Source organism: Syngnathus floridae, chromosome 17 (genome assembly GCF_059516105.1).
Source record: "Syngnathus floridae isolate MCC-2025c chromosome 17, RoL_Sflo_1.0, whole genome shotgun sequence".
Lineage (NCBI taxonomy): Eukaryota > Metazoa > Chordata > Actinopteri > Syngnathiformes > Syngnathidae > Syngnathus > Syngnathus floridae.
The window spans coordinates 12332986-12350000 of NC_142429.1; the positions used below are offsets into that span (position 1 = coordinate 12332986).

General features: G+C 49.8%; 1 long non-coding RNA gene across 6 annotated transcripts in view; it reads left to right on the top strand.

Moving 5' to 3' along the window:
• LOC148384678 (uncharacterized) overlaps positions 1-17015 on the top strand; it is a 114124-nt gene that overhangs the window by 12142 nt on the left and 84967 nt on the right. For 3 of the 6 annotated variants that reach the window (XR_015853277.1, XR_015853279.1, XR_015853278.1), the window contains exon 5: positions 4587-4740. This is a non-coding gene — a long non-coding RNA (uncharacterized LOC148384678). Of the gene's footprint in view, positions 1-4586; positions 4741-16958 lie in introns of all 6 variants that reach the window. The other 3 variants (XR_015853281.1, XR_015853282.1, XR_015853280.1) reach the window with 3 other exon arrangements.

The following is a 17015-nucleotide window of genomic DNA, read 5'->3' on the forward strand; positions in this document are numbered from 1 at the left end:
TGAGATGTGGAACAGAACCGGGGGCGCTAATGGCTCGTTCAGCTCTGGATGCTGAAATGTTTTTTTTGTTTTTTTTGCTGAATCACATCATGTGTATGTGTGTGTGTGTGTGTGTGTGACTAAAGCGTTGTGCACTGTTCTGGTATCTAATAATACTGGAGTAGGCGGAGGAGGAGCGACACAGATGAAAGCGAGTCTTTTAAGAGCACAAGTAATCTGGAAAGGGAGCCGAGGCGCGTTTAGAGCACGCTCGCTTTGGACCAGTAATCACAACTGCACGGCGGAATATGAACTCGGTGTCAGCCCAAAAGTCACACGTAATTGTGCTGCTGATAATATCTGCCATTTAATAGCCGTCGCTCGTTTTAATGGTGGGATTATCGAGTGGAGCGCCGTCACGATGGAGAGATATCTGGTCAGATTTGGCATTTGTTGTCATTCAAATGTGACGGCTTTCGGAATAACTTCAGACATTCTGGGAACACGTGAGGGAATAAAACCCCATGGAGTCAGAGTTGACCCAGAGTTGAAGTTTTGATTCCAAAGAAGTTTCCTGGTTGCAGCATCAGACTTCATAAAGGGATTTCATTCAGCTTTGAGCTGTACCTTTTTGCTGGCAAAAGTCAAATCTGCTTGGATTTGCACCTTTTTGTGTATTCGTTTCCTTCCGGGTGCATGGAAAATGACAATGTACGGTGGCGCATTGTTTTGCCTAATCCTGATTGACCGACAATTAAAGTCCAGACAATGCGGCTCAGAAGAGGCTTAGTAACGCGCATCACAGCGGCTCGTTTAAGTGTACGCCAAAATATGGAGCTTTGTGTTCTTGCGCTCTCAAAAATCTGAAATTCATAAGAGAACTGCTCCGTTCGCCACATTCCAATCAGAAAACAAGTTTTCATGAGACATGGGGGGGGGGGGAGGGCAGAGCAGGCAGAGGACAATGAAGGTGCGGCGGCTGCAAAATCGATAGTTCATACGCTTGTGAAATTGAAGTTTTGTCACAAAGCGAGCGTCCAAGTTGGAACATGAAATGGTTTTGGCGTGGGGCCCGCCAACAGCAGCATATTGATTCCCCCGAGCGCTCCCTGCTTGGCTTTCCTCTGGACAATCTTTGACCTTTGAAAGCGCCCGCCGCAGCGGTGGGTGGGACGGCTTTTGCGTTCTTCTGCAAATGCATTCAATCATGCCCGATGATTGGCTTAACCAGCCTCACATGCAACCCCAATCTCTAATTTCCCTATTCAGCATGTCTACATTAAATCCTGTTCACAAATGTCCCCCACTTTTCTCCTCGGCCTCCAAATCTCCCCACACGTGCCGTATTATTGTGCTCGGGCAGGCCCGGCCGGCGCGAAATGTTATCTTGCGGAACGTCTCTGCTCGGCAGAGGCTTTGGAATTTCATTGTGGCTTCACAGGGGAACAATACGAGGTCCCTCGCCGTCATGTAGCCCTTCCACCTCGGCTCCGCTTCCCGTTTGGCTCCCTGTGCCTCCCTCCCTCAGCTGGTGTTCTTTTCTCTCTCCCTGGCGCAATAAGCAATGCCAGCTTCCCCCGCTCGCTCAAGTTTTAATGGGCTGCATGAATATCCATGAGAAGGCTAACATCACTGTACTGCGGGCGAGAGGAGACATCAGAAGACCGAGGGGACGCCACGCTAATCACGAGACAAATAAACGCTTCCCTTAAGTAGATGCTTCCATTTTTCAGTTCTCGCTAGCTCAGTAGTTCATATACGTAGTCCAGGGCGGCCTTTCCGCTCTTCCCTTTCACACCGCTGCCGTGCCATCTTCGCTTGAAGCTGGGAAAAAGCCCCAAAAGGTCAAAAGCTGCCTTTGATGGCCCCCAATGATTTTGAAAAAGCCATATTCAATGTCTGTTACCCAAGTCTTGAAATGTCGAAAGGCAAAGAGCAAAAACGATGTCCTGGATCACCTGAAATGTCCCCCAACGTGTCCCCGAGATGCCTCCATTTGATGTGTGTGGCTTTCGCCATGCACGAGCGTCGAAATGACCCCAAATGCCACCCACCTGTTGTCCCCACTCAAACATGGCTCAGGAACCTCAAGTGTCATGTCCTCAAATGTCCACCCATGTCTCCCCATACATATCCTTAAATGTCCCCAAATGTCAAAAGTGGCGCAACAGCGATTACAGAATGTCAACAAGGAAATAAGGGCAAGACTTAGCTTCAGGATTATCTACATTATATGTAGAGAAGGATGGACAAATGAGAACTAGGAAAGAAATCTCATTTTGTGAGTGCACCCAAAGAGTTTGCTAATGAAGTCCTTTGAGGAGATGCTAACCTTATTTGTTTTGAAAATCTATATTATCACCAACTGTCAATGTTTTAATTACGTGTGAAGATTCTGTCATTGGAACTTACTGACTGACAGCTTCAAGTTTCATCTTAATTACACCACCGCAAATGTGCTGAATCCCTAGCAACGTTGTTGTTTTTTTTAGCACTGCGGTGTGGCATACGCACTCAGCGTAGTAGCTATTTATATTTGTGTACAATGAAGGATACTTAAGGCACGCGTTTCAATATTTTCCTGTTTGGCACCGGCACCGGCACCAGCATTCTTGGCATGAGCGAGCGAGTGAGCGGAAATGACTGTCACTGAAGCACGGAGGGCAGCAAGGCGGCTTGTTAAAACCCCCTTTGGTCTGTCTGGAAGGTCATGGCCCTGATTTTTTTTTTTCCTGATCTTTTATGTGTTAACACTTCAACGTACGCGCACACACCTTGGACGATTCTTCTTGTACTTTTCTACCATTTGGAATGAGGCTGATATTCTTTCTTGAGGGTGAAATTCCAAACCCACTTCCAGATCCAGATCTGATCCAGATTTGGCAGCAATGTAAATGCTTTTTATTGGAAGCATTTTGGGTAGGTATGTATTTTGGCTCACCTGGAGGAAATGCGCACCCGACCGACTGTCCGTACGGTCTATCTACCGTATACGTCTGTAGACAATGCGCTGAAGTGAGAAGAGCCAGGAGTAATCGAACTTGGCCTTGGCACTGCTTGGCACTCATTGAGGAAGATTGATGGCTCTCCAGGCACAATGGCTGCGGGAGACAAAGATGGAGGCCAGGGGAGGATTTACAAGAGGGAAGCGGCGCAAGAAGAGCAATAGAGTGGCACTGAACGATAGCCGTAAAAGATGGAGGAATTAGAGAGTAAAATGTCACCGTGTGGAGGAGCTGACGTGATTGCTTCTTGCCTTTTTCCTTGCGTGTCTACTGAGACGGAAGCCAGATGAGAAGAACGTGTCAGTTGTTTGTCATCGGCATGCAAATAAAGCAGAATGGCGTTGAATCCGGCCGGTGCCCTCTGCAAATGACTTTGCGGATATCCTATCTTGGCTGACGACGTAACTGTCGGGCCAATTTGCACCGCGTACGTGAGACAAACGGGATGACGGAAATGTCATTTTTGGGTGTGGCCTGGTAAATAAATAAGCTGTCAGCACTTGACCCTAAGAAATGCAGAAAACGTAGCCTTAATGCTCTTGTGTCACCTCACAAGCCTTTGAATGTGTGTGCGCGCGCGCGAGGTTAATGCGCCGCATTAAAGGCCCGCAGAGATCCGGCCGTAAAACCCTCTGCCCGAGCGGACCCGCGGCGCCGATCGAAGCGGCAAAATCATTTAAGCCCAATTCCCTTTCACGTCGGAGCGGCGCCCAAATAAGTGCCAAGCGCACTAAAACAAGACGATCCTGAAGCTTTGTATTTGGCTCCAAAATGCTCATATTAAAATGCCGAAAGTAGTCATTTATTTTAAAAGCAGGCCATAACGGTCAAAATGGATATCCATGCAGTGCGCTTGAGTGGTAAACACACACACACACGCACACACACTTTGTATTCGTAGCTTGTGCTCCACTGTGAGAGTGAATAAATGTCATTTCTAAATTTAAACATGTTTACACGCACATGCCAAGGAAATGTCAATCAGATGCCAGAAATGTCAAAAAAGCTTGCTAGCTAGCCTATGCTCGGTGTGCGTGTCCTCGTCAATACCTGTGGTTCATATGATGGCTGCTGATTTTGTATTTACATGTGCAACAAACTACTACATGACAAATACAAAGAAATCTGATCTGAGCCTTCAAATTCCATTTCAAACTTCAATTATCTACATGTGTTGACACACCATTTGTGTTCAAATATTCATTGCTTGATGTGTTTTGCATTGTCGACATGAAGCGAGCTGGAGGCAAAGTTATGTGGTTTTAATTACGCAATGTGTAATTGTCTTTTAATTGTTTGACTTGGACAGTAAACTAGTAAGTGAGAGAGGCATTAAACAGCTTGAAGCCTTGAAGTGGAGTGTGCTATACAATTACGCGATTGCAAAGTAAGCTAGCGCAGGCTCCAACACATCTCGGCAGGTTAGGACGGATGGATGGATGGATGGATGGATGGACGGACGGATGGATGGATGGATGGATGGACGGACGGACGGACGGACGGACGGATGGATGGATGGATGGACGGACGGACGGACGGATGCGTGAAAAAGCCGCACTGGTCGCGCACGCTCCATCTCAGTTGTTTTCCCTCGCCAAACAGATGCAAAGTCGCCGTCTGGTCCGCCCACGCCGGCTCTCTCGACTCGCCAAGAAGCCTCGGCAGCGGACGCACGGGAAGGATTGGGACGCAGAGTCCAGCTGGCCCGACGGCGGAGTCAGCCAACGAAACAGATGTGCCAGAGACTTTGATGTAGGTAAGGCTTCTTCTGCCCATGCTTTTTTTGGAAAGTGTATTCTGGCAAGGAAGATGAGGTGTAGAAAGAAAGACACACACACACACACAAATGATGTTTGAAGTGAGAAGAAGAGTGAAGGTGAAGATGTGAGGGCAACCCGCGGCGGGATCACTACAAAAGTGAGAGCAGATCAGTCAAAGTGCCAGCGTCTTTCTTTCACCTTCTTTTCAGCCGTCACTTAAGCACAAGCATCGCAAGCATTTGAACGCATGCGATTCTGGCTTAAGGGGCCAATCAGTTGCTGGCAAATAGACGCCGACGTAGCGCTAACGATATTGACACTGGTGACATACGGACCTGGAAAGAAGTGGTGTGGGGCCGGCCATCTGTCTACGTGTTTGTTGCTTAGTTCTTCATGACAACATTGGCTGCTTTGATGCACACCACCTGTATTTAGTATCGATGTATTGTTTGATGACATTTTTTGGTGGCGCTTCTGATGGCTCGTCACAAAAAATGGCCACGTCAAAGCCAAGATGGCCGACTTGCCTTTTAAGCTCAGGCATACGTGAGTTAATAGACACGTACTATACAGAATTCCAGGTTGACGAGTGAAGCCTGTAGCAGGGACTTCTTTCATTTATTCTAAAAGGAGATGAAGAACTTTAATAACATAAACAGGAGGCATGACACGAGTTGTAGGTAAAGGCCGCATGTCCGTACCGAGCAGCGCTGGAGGCGACACGAGCGAGCGAGCGAGCGAGCATCTATTTTGACGCCGCGACATGGAAGTTTGTAATTAAAATGCAAATTAAACCCTTGTTTTGAGTCTCGGGGGGAGAGACCTTGCCTTACCTCGCGTCGCCTCGCGTCTATGTCGTCCGGCTGGCCAAATCGATTTTCATAGCGCACGCTGAAATCCATTTGGAAATTCACACACGACTAGAAAAGGTGGCCGACACGAGAGTGGGAACGTCCCAGTGAATTTGAAGAGCTCACAGCATTTATTCACCGCCTCAAAGCAATTATTGACATCTTTAAAAAAAAAAACCACACACACGCAATATGAGCCTAATAGAGTGAGCAAACATACCTTTCACTCTATTAACAACGCTTGTGCGTGTGCCTTTGTGTGCGTGTGTGTGTGTGCACATGCGTCTGTGATGATGCGTCCTTCAGCGTGACATTGTCGTGTAGCACATCTCCAGCTCAATTATCTCTATCCAGCGGATTTCAAACACGTTGAGCGAGCAGGGGAGCGCAGGGCTGGCTAATTAGCCCGCCGCCGCGACAACAAAGTCTGTCTTTCAAGCTCCCCCTTGACGACGCCGCCGCCGCCGCCGCCGCCGCCGCCGTGGCGCGCGTGCGTGTGTGTCAGTCAACACCTTTGCTTGTCAACAGGTTGGTGCGAAATAGACTTTTTTTTGGTGCAAGTGTTAAGCAGGTACTTCAGGAATACATCAGTATCAAAACAATGAACATCAGTAGAAAAGGTGGTCATGACAGGATGCCTAATGAAGTCGTCCATTTTGGTTTGAAAGCGCCATTTTAGGCTAACGCCACTGCGCCCTGAAAAAGGAGCATAACAAGTGGCACCAAAAATTGGCAAGTACAGCAGAAAGTCGGCCATCTTGCTTTGGAGCCAAATTCAGTGCTCCGACGAGGGAATTCCCAAATAATCATTTGAAAAGTCCTTCCACCACATCGCCGGGTGGGAGTACAAGGAGCGCTGGTTGCGCACGCCTGCTTGACCGCTGCTCTTTTCAGAAGCAGCAGCAGCTGGAGGACGAAGAAAATGATTTGCGAGGAGAAACTAGCTGCACTAATAAGTTGGCTTTTCTCCACGAGTTGCACTCCCGTACGACATGGGCGACTCCCGCGTGGTCCCCGACGTCACTCCGCTCCCCAATTAGCACTTTGCGTGCACGTTTACCTAGCAGGGAGCTTTTAAATGCTGCCCATTAAAAGCTTCTTTTTGCGTGCACCTTTCCATCCTTTTTTACCATCCAGCAACACATTATACACGCCCGTCCGCAAATGAGGAGTCTCTCTGTGAAACGTGTCAAAGCGGAGTACAGACCAGCAAAAAAAAAAAAAAAAAAACATAGTACAGTTTGCGGTGCTCGAGTACTAATGATTCACTGTGCAAAAAGAGAGCCAGTCTGGATTTGCTAATTATGCATGATTAGAAAAGTGGATTTATATTCCCAGGGTGTTTAATATCCTGCTGTTCTTTTTGAGAATGGGCTTTTTACATTGTATCGCTTCCAAATGCAGCATATTTACACCTCAGGTTGCTTACCGGTTAGATATGACTATCTAGTATTAAAATTCACCAAGATTACAAGTTGGGTATTTTGTAATTCGTATTTTCTATTTTTGTATAAACGTAAACGTGTGTATTTAAAGTTTCTATTTTGGGGGAAATAGCTAAAGTCATATTTTGGGGAACTGAAAGAGCCATTTTTGGAAGTATCCTCAGTTGTTTGCAAGTGTGAACCAAAGCCATCCAGCGTGTGTTATCCTGCCAAGCTGCCGACTTGCTGTTAAGGTCATGCGTCTTCTGCACTCTCTGTGAGGTCATCAGATGGCTTCTTCTTCTGCTGCTGCTTACGTCTGAGAGCAGGAAATGCCAGACTGATAAAGCCAGCCGCACTATAAACACACACACACACACACACACACGGCGATGGCGGCGGCGGCAGTGACATTAAGCGTGGCTGCCGTGAATCTGGGAGCATGGCGGGCTGAAGTGACCCCCGACGCGCCTCCTTCCTATAACTCATCCGCTCGTCTTCCTCGCCCGGCGGTGGCCTTATCAAAGCGAAGGCTCCTCTCGTGCCATTTTCAAGCGGCTCGCTCGCTCGCTCGCTCGCTCGTTCGCTCGCTCGCTCGTTCGCTCGCTCGTTCGCTCGCCTTGGTGCGTGGCCGCTTTTTGTCTAATTGGCCGTGGTAATCACTCCTTAACCCTTTAAAGGGCACGCAGTGTGAAGCGCTTCATCATTCACCGGGAACATTTCTTTGCCACCAGTGACCTTTCAGGAACCCAAATGACCAAATTTGATTCATTTGATTGGAACAAATGACGGAATTCAAATAGTACGAAGGCCCCATGTCTAAAATTGGACATTTCGTCTGCCGTTTTGGTTTGAAGCAGCCATTTTAGATGAAACCTCTCAGTAGTGCATCGAATCAAAATCCCTCAACAGCACTTTTACCGATTTGACGTTCAATGAAAAAGTCTGAAGGCCCAAAAATGTACAGGAAGTCAGCCATTTTGCACTTTGAGCGAATGTCTCCCACCTGGCATCCTCTGATGGCTTATAATCTTGTGATCGCGGTGATTACATTTATGCGTTGAGCCACAAAGGGAAAAAATAAAAATCCCAAATAAAATAAACGCACCTCGCCGGCAAAACCTCCGAGTCAGCTCCGTGTCTGCAAACACACTTGATGCGCTGCCATGTAACCCGTCGGCGTCGTTACCCTTACGAGTCTCCCGACTTTGGAGGGTGCGTGCGTGCGTGCGTGCGCGCACAAAAGAGCTGAAATGTCAATATTGCGCCCGCGGGAGGCCATAATTAAGGAGTAAGGATCTAAGAGGCTTGTCGCATATGGCCCGACAGCTGTCGCATCTGTCTGCCGCTGCAAGTAAGCGTAGAGCAGAATGCTAACGTTAAAATGCCAGATGACGCGCCAGGAAGTGTTGTGTTTCAAACAAGGACACGTTCAAGCCCCAAAACGCTCGAACTCCGGCTGGTTGTTGGCGTACAAAGCAGGATGAAACTAGGATGAGCTCTTTTCGCTCGTATTCAAACCAAATGGCGTGCCACCATCAAGCGGTTGACAGTGGAATTACACTCAAAATAAACAGCAGGCCGGCAGGCAGGCAGGCAGCCAGCACCAAATAGTTAGCCGAAAAGCAGCACTTTTTGTATGAAAATTCTCATGGGAGCGCCGCCGACACTTTCACTTTGTGCTGGTGCACATCAAAGCGTCTTCTCCAGAATAGAAAGTGACTGCAGTCGATGACATCATCCACTTTTGGGGTCACTTCCTGTAAGGCGCGCACGGCCTTAATCAACCCGAGCTAATTCCCCGAGCGTTCTGCTCTTTCTCCTCGCGTCCATCACGACTGATGTGAAGTGGCATCGATTAAGTGGATCAGCCAGGTGTGAGGCGGAGAGGGGGGGGGGGGGCTGTCAAGGTGGCGGGCGGGCGGAGCGGGCTTCGTGACGGCTACCCTGTTATTTATTTGGGGTTTTTTTTCTGCACGTGGCAAATCGTGTAACACCGACGACATCAACCTTGCAGAGCTAATGACGAGGCGCTCGTCACCGGCAAATTGGCTGCTACTGGCGGCTCGGGAAGGAAATGCGCACGGACATGATCGGCCCGTTAAATGATGCTTATGAGCTGTAAAAGGTGCGCGCTGCGTGTTAATAGCGTTTGCGCTCGGTGCCGACAGGACGCACAAAAATGGCTCTCGGGCCACTGAACAGGAAGTCCGCCATTTTGGTTTGAAGCAACCATTTTGCGCCTACAAAGTTTACACCCAAAAACATGCCGAGTTATTTTTCCTCTCGCTGGGTAGCTGTGGATTTTGAGCAGACACACCGCAACCTGATTGGCTCCTCCTCCCCTACCTGCCCGTCGTCCAATCTCCTTGCAGGCTCGTTTTGCAAGTGCCCGCCCCCCCTTTTTTTTTTTCTTCTTCTTCTTCTTCTTTCTTTCTAAACTCTTTCACCCTGCACACTGACGGCGTGTCATTGCTGCAGGCCCTAATTAAGAGGCAGGTAGGCTCAGATCATTTTAATTGCAAATCGGTGCTGCTGCTCTGATTCATATTTGATTGTCGGACTCGCTGCAAATGCCACCAGTGAAGCGTCTCGTCTCGTCTCGCCTCGCCTCGCCTAGCCTGGCCTGGCTTTGCCTTGCCTGGCCTGGCCTGGCTCTGCTCTCCTTTCTCCGGATCTAATAAAGACAGGGGTCTCACTCGCTCTTTGGCCCCACTCTCTATTCTGTCACTTTTTTTTTTTCCCCCCCCCGATGGGGGAACTTTTTGCTCTCTCTTTCAGGCCACTAATTAGGCAGCCACGTGGAAGTGCGGAATGTGCAGTTTGAGAATGAAACAAGACGCAAGCGCAGACCTTGTGATGACTGAAAGGCTGCGCAACATGAGAGATTTAGGCAGCTTTGAAATGTGTGTGTGTGTGTGTGTGTGTGTGTGTGTGTGTGTGTGTGTGCGTGTACTGTATGTGGCTGTTTGTTGCAAGCAGATTTTTGCTCCTAGGATGCCGTCGGTGTTGTCAAGGATACCAAATGAGGCAAAAATAACAAGGGAGTTTGCAATTGTCGCTCTCAAAGTATCTGAAGAAGGTAAGCTTATAGAAACATCTGTGAATAGAATAGAAGAGAATAGAGGAGAAGAGAAGAGAATGCCCTTTATTGTCATTTTACAACTTAGTTGTACAACGAATGTTGCGTGCACCCCTGTGTGTATGCGCTTGTGTGTGTGTGTGTGTGTATATGGAGTGATCACGTTTAAGCATAGCTCGTCACCTATTTCCTGGTCTATTTAATGTAATAAATTTAAAGTCGATTTTCATAATATTTGTATTGATTAGAGAATAAGCGTTTGCCTCGACCTTAACTTTTATTTTGCTCCTGAATCCTACAAGTACGGAGACGTACGTATATTGAGCGTTATTATTAGCATACCAGCTGTGCCGAACCCCTAGGGTTCGATCGAACCCAGGTTAAGAACCACGGGTCTAGGTGCTTCTCTCACCCTGCCTGTGAAGTCTCTCATCACAGGTCACGGTGAGATAGCTGCTTGTTTACCAAAACAATCACATCACAAGAAAGACAACTTATTGATTTGGACACGTCGCTGGCCGGCCAGCTGGCCGGCTCTTTTCTTGGCTGCTTTCGCTGATCATTGCGCTGCGGACCCTATTGATTTTCAACGACCTCTTTTGAGACGCTAGCCCGGAGCGAAGATTGTATCGCATACCGACTCGTGCCTCGGAAACACCCACGGCCTAATACTCGTACTACGAATGAGTACAAAGCCCCACTACGCAAACTACTGTGGTATTAATCGAGCCTATTTTTTCCCCTGCCGCTTGATTGCACCTGAGTTATGGAGTCCGTATTTGTTTCCAATAGGATAAAAGTGGCGTCGCACCTGAGTCCTGAACTTTGTAAATATTGGAGGCGAGGTGCGTGTCCAATCCCCTTGCGAGTGTGTCTAATAATGAGAGCGCTTGATTGCCATATGGGCTGGCTGGCTGGCTGGCTGGCTGGCTGGCTGGCTGGCTGGCTGGCTGGCTGTAAATATATCATTCCACGTAGCGTTGGGGGAGGGCAATTTTCATTTTAATTAAAAAAAAAATAATATTTTTTTCTTCTTCCTTCACTCAGTCCGCTTGATGAATGTGAAATGAGCGCGCCTCTCCCAAAATTCTTGCGTTTTGCTTTTAATTAGGTTATGTAGCGAGCAGGGGGAAAGCAAACTTGTGTGGGATTGAATTAGAGAGGCGCAGATGTGACTTCTCGCCAGCTATCAGGCTTTTCTGAGGAGGAGGTGTTTAATAAATGGATTTAAATGGGGAGGGGGCGCTTTGGAAAGTATGAAATAATTTCCTCTTAACAAACTCGACACCAGAGCTTGAGGAAAACATCTCTGTCAACATCATGCTGATCAGATGAAGAATTGTTTAACTTTTACTTTTTTTTTTTAAATTTCTACGACAATTGAGTCTTCGGTACGTGTTTCATAAACATCAGTCAATGTTATGCCTAACGTGATTTCTTAGGTCGATGCGAATTCAGTGTGATGACCTCAACATGAGCATTTTCGAGTCAGATACGCTTAATCGGGAAATTTTGCGTCTTTGATACAATGAAATAGAAAGACAATTTGATGGTCCTAAATTTTGCAGCAAATGGCAAAAGGCGACTTGCTGTCGTGCATGATAAAGCCAACCTCCATTCTTGTAAATAGCAAAGAAAATTGAAGCATCAAAGAGCAGGCTTAGTCAGGAAAAGGAGGAAGTGCTGTTCCATAAATGCATTGCTTCTGCGTGGAGCGGAAGAAATCATTTGCTCACGCTAACAAAGTTGACACCTCGCCGGCGCTCTTCATCCCGCCGGCTCCGGTGATGAACTACGCCGTCCGCGTTGATGGTGTAACGCCAAGGAGGGGGTGTGCAATAAACAGACATTGGCGCACGCTGTTTGACTTCCCCGCTCGGCCATTTGCGCGCGCCTCGCCTCCGCTAAACGAGCGAGGGAGAGCCCCGCTCGGCTCTCCCGGTGAAATGAAGAGGATCTCATTTCCTACATCTTCTCGCCGCTCGCGTCTCCAGGGGCTCTCAGCCATAAATGGTGCGCGCCGTGTCGCTCCAATCTTCCCACAATCCCCTCGGGGGGAGGGATGGAGGGGTGGGGGGCGCCGGGCCCCGGACTCGACCGTCGGAGGCGCTTTTAGTAAAGATTGCTCTATTGGTTATGGATCATTTAGAATCCAATTCTATTTAGGACTGAAAGAGGAGGACAAATAAAAACAAAGTATCTTAATTAAGGAAAGCTGCATTGCTTGCAGTGGCAGGCAGGCAGGCAGCTCGCCACGCCTCACGTTACAACTAGACTGCGGCCCGCTTGGGGACCTTTTGCTTCACGCTGTAGGTCCGAGGCCCATCGCTACAAAATATGATCTCGCGTGCACAATTACAAGATGGAGCGAGCGCATTGTTGAGAGAGCAGACTATGGCAGCTTTGTCGCTAATGAAGCGCACGTGCGGATGGATGTGCTGTTTGTTGCTGCGTTTGCTGGCTCCTTCCTCGCTAATGGAGACAGATTCCGGCAGAAGGCCACAGATCCCGATAGCCGCTCGCACTCCCACCCAATTACGCACCGCATGACAACGTCCTCGCATCCTCTCAGCAGGGCCTCATCATTTCCCTCAGTGTCTTAATGCCAATCTTCCGGCCTTCAGGCTGGCACATGGAAAGTGGCGAGGTTGTTTGTATCACACACCTTCCTTGTTAAGCGTCCTCCCTGGACCACGCCTTGCCTTTCTATTTTTAGCACCAGTGATCCCCCCCCCCCCCCCCCCCCCCCCCACCACCACCACATTGCCGCTGCAGTAGCCCGCAGAAGAAAAAGTGATTAGGCTAATAGACACGAGCTCCGGTCCAGTCTTGACATAATCAGACGCTATCGATGCTAGCGGAAAGCCTGTCGATAGCCGTGTTTGCGCTGACACCGGTTTGGAGAGCTCCATCTTCACTACCCATTAGGTCTGAGAAAGAGAGAAAAAGGGAGAGAAACTCCAAGCTAGCGTCGGTTGCTAATTGGACCGTCGCGTGCGTGCATCAATGGCTTGTGAAGGAAGAGCCAGCGAGAAGCGGATGCAAGCGAGCGCTTCAAAGTATGAGAGGGATGTCCCAGATGTGCCACACCGAAGCCTCGGCCGAGCCCGTCTCGCGACCACCTTCTGGCAACCGCGTGCCTCTCACTTGGAATATGGATGCTCGGCTGGCTTTGGACGCGCTTCCGCTGTCTGCTAAAATCACCCCCTCAGACGAGCAGGCCCCCCCCAAAACTGGCAGCGGGGGCCTGGTTTTTCTCACTCCCGCTCATCACCTTCACTCTGGTTGGAAGGGTGAGAAAGCCGCTCGCTCGCTCGCTCGCTCGCTCTGCCTGGGAAGTGCAACTTCTAGACTTGCAAATCTCCACTCCGGATTGATTGTGTCCATGCGTCAATGCTCCAAGGCTGCACAGTGGCATGTGGAAGCATCATCCGTCCGTTTGATATTGCACTTTTCATCGTTAGGGTTGAGCTGCCCTACATACCATGCCAAATACATCCAGCTATTTTTTCCGATTCAAACGTGGACATTGCGAGGACAAGTCGGAAAATATTTCTAGCAGGCTGGCTAAAAGATTTATTGGAAGTTGTTCATTTGCAAAGTGCCCAGCAAAGAAAAGAAAAATCGAATTCCTTTGAGCCTCCTATACCTGACAGATTTTGTTGTCTTTTTTGCGCATAGCATCTCACACCTCCCTCACGTCAAGCTCTTGTTGGTATTCTGACGGCATGCACGCACGCACGCACGCACGCACGCACGCACCCCTGCTATCTTGGCCCGACTCACTGGCAGAGTGAGCGCCGGCGTTTCCGATCCTCAGCTTCTTGCTTCCTAACGACACGCTGGCGATCACACGTATGCGCACATGCATACTTATAGATGCAAATGTACACACACATGCACATCAATGCAGACACACACATGCATGCACTTGTGCGCACACACAGGCACATTCATTGCCCCCCCCACACACACACACACACACTTGCGTCAGTGTGATAGGTGGGTGCGGAGTAAATGATGCGTCCCCCTCCTTGTCAAAGTCCCACCTGAGACTCCAGTTAGCCTGGCGGAGGCTCCTCATTTTGCCAAATGTTCTCCGTCAAGTCTCAGTCAAGCTGACGTTGGCGCAGCTCGTGTCTCTGTGGCTGCCTTTCAAACGCCTTTGAAAAACGGGGGCTTCTCAAACTTTTTGGCCGCAGGGATGTCGAACTCTGATCAACCCCGCAAAATGGTGTGTGTTTGGAGGTACGAGTCCATTACAAATTGAAAAACTGCATATTGGCTCCAAAATACAACTGTTTTTGTCGCGCCCCCCACTTTGACTGTATGGGAATGAATGAAAATGAGCTATTGGATTTGTGCCAGTGTTTTATCTACCAGACCACTGGGGGCAGTAGTGAGTGCTTGGCTTTGTCTGAGGTCCTGAAAACTGCTTTTGTTTTTCTATTCCCTGCGGTGTCAGTGAATGAAGCACGAACAATGAACAAAGCGCTCACGCGTGTGTGAGCGCGCGCGCACTGCATTTGCTTGTCAGCCCGCCAGCGAGGGGATTACGCCTAGGACCTCCCGGAATATGGACATTTGCGGCGGCGGCGGCGGCGGGCGCACTCCGCTGCCTCCCTCCACTTGCTGCCAGTCAGCTCGCAGGCGATTTTGATGAGATGCGCAAGATTGCTTTTGGGCAGGTTCTCCACTGGTGCTGTCCAACAGGAGCAGTGGATTATGAGGCGTGCATATGCAGAGTGGCAGAGCAAAACCAGAAAGCTCACCCGGGCCGGATGGGGAGGGGAATCTGTCTTTCCCCACTCTGTACTTCCTTCTATAACACAGAGTAGGTTTTAACACTTGCATAGCATATTGTTGTGTGCCGCCACGATGACAGATAATTGGCACTTGATGAAGGCCTGATAATTGCTCCTGCTTTCATCTCGCCGATTCCTCACTTCTTCCTCACTGGAAATGAGAGGCAAACACAGAGCCAGAGTGAAAGATTTACCCCCCCCCCCCCCCCCTCCTCCTCTGTGATGTGTTAAAAGCTCCCTGCGGGCATCACTTCCTGTTTCCACAGCCGTGACGCTCAACAAACTTTTTTGGGGGGGGGGGAGCGTCCTCGTGATTCACACACTGCTATTTGGTGTTGTCGTCAATATTGCCTGACGTGTGAAAATGAATCTTTCAATGGCGGTGAATGAGTTAAAAAACCTCGTTGAGCTTGAAAGCTTTTAGCAATCATCTCGTACGGCGAGGCCTCAGCGAGTGCCCAATTGTTATTCGTCTCACTCCTGTTTTCTTTCTAATCCTCCTCGTTGGACAGTCCCCTGCTGTTTGCCGGCGGTAACGCAGGGGGCGGCGGAGGTCAAGTGCTTCTTTGTCTCACGGCTGAGGTGAAGGGCCGGCGGCCATGTTAATGCCCGGTTCACCAGGCGGCCAAGCATTAATGTTTGAGAAGCTGTTTAAAACAATCCTAATGAAGCCGGCGGGAGGAACGTGACTTGAAATTCTACCGGTTTTTTTTCCCCTTTCAACCGCTTCCAACCTTTGTGTGTGTACGTATGCAGATGTGCGTGCGGAGGCGTGTCTCGTCGGGATGTAGATTTGAGGATGAGCTGGCAGGAACGGGCGGTGGGAGACTCCTGGGGGTCCGCCCCCTCACCTGTAAATATCTGCTGTGCGATGAGGATGTTTTTTTTTTCCCCCCCCACTTTGTGCTAAAGTAGACCGAAACGTCAAAGTCAATCTAAATGGGCGCAGTGGCGAAAGGCACTTCCAGTTTGCTGACGCTCCGCCTGCGCACCCAAAAATCTGTTGGAGGCCTCGTGTTTACTGCGGGAGACCTGGCGCCGATCTGGTCCAGATGGTCCCGTCCTGCATCTGAGAGCCCCCCAGCCCGTCCGTCCTCCTCCATCCTCTGTCATCTCCTCCACTTCCTCTCTTCTGCCTCCCTTCATCTCCCATTCAAACCCAAATGGCTTTCATCTCGCGCTGCCGCCCACTTCTGACTTCAACTGGCTGCTCGCTCGTCTGGCTCGGCTGGCTCGGCACGCTCGGCACGCTCGGCTCGCTCAGCTGTCTGCCTGCCTCGGTGCCCTCCCAAGTCCCCCGCTCGCTCGCTCGCTCTCTTAGTGTCTCGTTCGTCTTCACTGGCATACGAGACGAGGACTCCGCTCGTGGCTGCGTGACCACACTTAGTATCAGGTTGAGTGCCATGTGGCCACCAAGTCCAACTTGTGAGATCAATGCTAGTCGTGGCGTGCATCTGCAAAGTCCGGCCCATTCACACAATGGGCACACGTGGCTGCAGAGTAGCAACTTGTCGGACCACGTCTGTCCAGTTTTTGTCCCCTCTGGTGACATGCGTGTGCAAATAGCTGCTGCACCAGTGTGTGCGGGGGGAGCATCTGGAGCCACGTGCCTGCCTGCCTGCCTGCCTGCCTGCGTGTGTGTGTGGCGCTCTCCTGGGTGACAGCCACGCAGCATATGGTGAAGCCCGGTGAAGGATGGCCGCTGTCAGCTTCCAAAGTGCTTACCAACGAGCGATTGGAGGAAACAGATGAACGGCGGCGGCGGCAGCGGCCAGTGCGTGTTTGGTGATGCATTACGTTCAACTGCATCCACGTTAGCCAGGTCAACCCATCACAAAGACGGGCCGAGTCTTCAGCGTGGCTCTCCCTTTTTCCACCAGTTTGTTGACCGGTATCACGCAGCCGTCGATTCATGCTAGTGCCGTGCGGCAAAAAAAGCCAACGTGTGCCATGCGGCAGAAAAATCCAAATGGTGCCGCCGTACAGGCACAATCTGGTACTTTTGCTTCCACTGATACAGAAGTGACGGATGAGCTTTTCTCTCCTCTCTAGCGACGACGCGACCTCTCTGCCCGGGAGGGAGGCAGGCAAAGCGCGGCAAAGCGCGGC